Raw genomic sequence first — 4305 nt, 5'->3', positions numbered from 1 at the left:
ATTCTTAAATGATTCTCATGTTGCATTTGATTCGACTTTATATGTTTTCTTCAGTGTTTCAGTATAGTTTGAGATATACACCATCTAACGAAGTGATGGAATGACTGAAGATAATATGTTTGCATATACATTCATCATCAAGACCAATTCCTCATGTGACTATCACACATGAGAATCACATATGGACTTAAGACAAAGCTTAAAAAAAGGTGTATATTAAAATTAAAGACAATATAATATAATATAATAAAAAAATAGATAAAAAAGGTTAATAATAAAAAAAATGATAAAGGATGTAGTGTTTAGTAAATTAAAGATAAAAAAAATGATAAAGAATCAAAAGCGATGCATTTTTTTTTCCGAGCAGTAAAATGGTGGAGGGTAAAAACCGTGTCGATAAATCGGAGGCTTCTCTTATCCTTCGTGGAAACCAAATCATTCAATCTTCAATTCCTCATCACACATTTCCGACCTATATTAAAATACACATATCTAATCGACCTACAAATTCAACTCCACTTTCACCTTTTTCACACACACACATACACACACCCTCCGCCGCCACCAACTAACTCATCTTTTTCCGATCATCTTCCCTGGTTTATGGAATGACGGATTACCGACTACAGACTATGAATCACTGGACCCCCGATGACAACGTCTCCATGATGGATGCCTTCATAAGTTCCGACATGACATCCATTTGGGCCAACCCGGGTACTTCTCAATCTCACACCCACGCGCCGCCGGTTACTGTTCCTCCGGCGTCATCATCTGCTTCGACCTCCGCTCCACACAAGATTATCAACGAATTCAATCCGGATACTTTACAACAACGACTCCAGGGGATGATTGATACGGCACGGGAGTCGTGGACTTACGCTATCTTCTGGCAGTCGTCTGACGTTGATTACGCGGATACTCCGGTGTTAGGATGGGGAGATGGGTACTACAAGGGGGAGGTGAATAAGGTGAAGACAGCGCCGTCGGCGACTTCTATGGCGGAGCAGCAGTACAGGAAGAAAGTGCTCCGGGAGTTGAATTCGTTGATCTCCGGGTCTCAAGCGCCGGAAAGTGATGCCGTTGATGAGGAAGTTACTGATACGGAGTGGTTCTTCCTTATTTCCATGACGCAGTCGTTTGCCAACGGTAACGGACTTCCTGGTCAGGCGGCGTTCACTAACCAACCGGTTTGGGTTGCCGGACGGGAACGGTTGATGGCATCTCACTGCGAACGAGTTCGTCAAGGTCAAGGTTTTGGATTGCAAACGATTGTGTGTATCCCTTGCACCGATGGGGTGATTGAATTAGGTTCAACGGAGTTGATATTTCAGAGTTCTGATGTGATGAAGAAAGTCAAGGTTTCGTTTAATTTTAGTAACAGCCCGGATATCATGCAAATCAATACGGATCAGGTTGCCGTTGCCGGAGGAGATCACGATCCATCGTCGATTTGGCTCACAGATCCGGTGGCTACGTCAACTGTGACTACCGACGTCACGACAATCACGGATTCCGTTGATGTGATTGGCTCTCAGGCGACAACTGTCATTCCATCAATTACTTCTCACGTTCCAAAACATCTTCCCTTTGAAAACCCTAGCTCCAGTTCGATACTTGAAAACCCTAGATATATTCATAATCCCAATCCTGATTCCCTACAAAATCAAGGAGTTTTTGGGAGCAGGGAGTTGAATTTCTCCGAATTCAGATCGTTCGACGGAGCAACTGGTGGCAGAAATGGGAACGGCAGAATCCTGGATTTCGGCGAGAGTAAAAGGAGTTCTACCAACAACAACAACAACGGGGCGCTGTTCTCCGGTCAATCACAGTTCATCGGAGCAGAGGAGAATAACAAGAACAAGAAGAAGAGATCGCCCGGTTCGTGCGGAAGTAACGAAGACGGGATGCTTTCTTTCGTCTCCGGTGTGCTTCCGTCGTCCAGTACCGTGAAATCCGGTGGTTGCACTTTTCCCGGAGCTGATTCCGACCACTCAGATCTAGACGCATCGGTAATTAGAGAAGTGGAAAGCAGCAGAATGGTGGAACCGGAAAAAAAGCCACGAAAACGAGGACGAAAACCGGCCAACGGCAGAGAAGAGCCATTGAATCACGTAGAAGCAGAGAGACAAAGGAGAGAGAAACTAAACCAGCGTTTCTACGCTCTACGCGCCGTCGTCCCAAACGTTTCAAAAATGGACAAAGCCTCCCTCCTCGGCGACGCCATTTTATACATCAACGAACTCAAATCAAAGCTCGATAACACCATATGCGACAAAGAAGAACTAAGAAACCAAATCGATGAACTAAAGAAGGAATTACTAAGCAAAGAATCCCGACAATCATCTTCCTCCGCCATCTCACTCCCGGAAGACATGAAAATGTCGAACACTTCCACCACCCACCAACCTATACTCGATTTAGACGTAGAAGTGAAGGTCATCGGGTGGGACGCCATGATTAGAGTCCAATGTAACAAGAAGAACCACCCTGCCGCCCGGCTCATGGCGGCGTTGAAAGAACTCGATTTCGAAGTCAACCATGCCAGTGTGTCGGTGGTGAATGAATTGATGATCCAACAAGCCACCGTGAAAATGGGTGGTCGGTTGTACACTCAAGATCAGCTCCGGTTAGCCTTAACGAACAGATTTTCAGATCCATTATAGATTTATTATGGCAATTAGTGAAGCTGTAGCTAAACTTTTTTATTTGAAGCTACTATTAATTAAGGTCTTAATGTAACATAAAATGTATGTTGTTAGTGTAACGAGTGAATAAAATGTCTTTTATGAAATCAAATATTATCATCGTTTTCTAAGATTTCGTTTTTTTATTTTACAAATAATCAAAATGAAGTAACATGTTTGTATGGATTTGGTGAGTCGGGTATACCTATTTTGTTTGGGATAAGAAACATGTTATTAAATGGATGGCTGTTACATGAACATACCATGTTTTGTGGTGAAGGAAACATTAGGCCATGCCTACCAATAGACACAATTATTTGTTTTTATTTTGAGTAACTAACATTTTGGTCTTTCAATTTTTGTTTTAAAAGTTTTTCCTTTAGGTATTTGTAACCTATTATGTTTTTAATTTAAGTAACCTAAAATTTTGGTCTTGCATTTTTGGTTTTAAAAGTGTTTTCTTTAGGTACTTGTAATCTTATTATATTTTTTTTTATTTTAAGTAACCGATCTTTCAATTGGTGATACCGTTAAGCTAAAAGTCATTTGGTAAAAAAGAAACAAAAAATCATCAACTACATACTTAACCATCATGAATTTGATTTACTACTTATTTAAACAGCATGCTCATGTCTTCTTTAAATATTAATAATTAAACGTTTAAGCAGTTGAAAGTTGAAATATTAGATATATTACTTGTGTATAACAAGTGGAGTTCATTATATTCATGTATATGTTTATCTTTGGATGAGATAAATATGTAACACTCAAAGTGTACATAAAATATCTAATATTAAAAAAGAGACATTGAATAAACGTGGAGCAGGAGGCATAAAGAGTGGTGTGACAACATATGAGGAGGGCTAGGGCCACCACCATGACCATATCTATAAAAAATAAAAGTGTCTCTACCAAAAAAAAGAAACACGTTTGGCTTTTGGCTTCCACTCGTTAAAAAATAATAATAAAAGTTGTTAGATTTTTATGTTTATCACTGAAAGCACAGTCAACTGCTACCATACAATTCCATTTGATATTATGATTGTTTTTGGGATTCAAATACCGGTATTTACTTTAAATATTAAAGTGATATTACATAATTATATTTTAACTGATGTAGAAAACAAAATAGATGTTATTTTATTTATATGCTCTTTATTTTAGGGTTGTTTTTAATTGATGTAGAGAATAAAACCACTGCTGACAGTAGCTCTCTAGTGCATATTCCCTATACAAGCATCTATTCAAACCTATAGAACTCAATTTCATTGAGAACATTACTAAGATATGTTGAAAATCGTATCTTATGCAATTAAGAAAATTTAAAAGGGTTATACTTTTACTGTCTCTCTTGAATATGACACAAAACATTCTCTATGGTGGTGGACTAATAACAGTACAATGTTACCTCCGTCAACTACAAGAATCTTAAAGTATATTTGACAAAATAGCTGATAACCGTGGTTTTAAGCTCAAAGCTATAGTTTTTATTTGGAGTTAGAAAGATGTCAGTCTTTACTTATGTAGTAATGTTTGGTAAAAGTGAATGTAAAGTTTTGAAAGGTATATTAAAGAACATTGGTATCTCACCTGATAAGGCTTGGCCTCTCCATAGAGG

General features: G+C 38.7%; 1 pseudogene; it reads left to right on the top strand.

The window, feature by feature from the left end:
- The first annotated feature begins 430 nt into the window (after positions 1 to 430).
- LOC145165508 (transcription factor MYC2 pseudogene) lies at positions 431 to 2818 on the top strand (annotated as a pseudogene).
- The last annotated feature ends 1487 nt before the right edge of the window (positions 2819 to 4305 follow it).

This window comes from Lactuca virosa, chromosome 3, assembly GCF_052849685.1.
Source record: "Lactuca virosa cultivar CGN04683 chromosome 3, Lactuca_virosa_CGN04683_v6, whole genome shotgun sequence".
In the NCBI taxonomy this organism is placed as follows: domain Eukaryota; kingdom Viridiplantae; phylum Streptophyta; class Magnoliopsida; order Asterales; family Asteraceae; genus Lactuca; species Lactuca virosa.
Note: the sequence above shows the minus strand (reverse complement) of the source record. Positions and strands in the feature narration are given on the sequence as shown.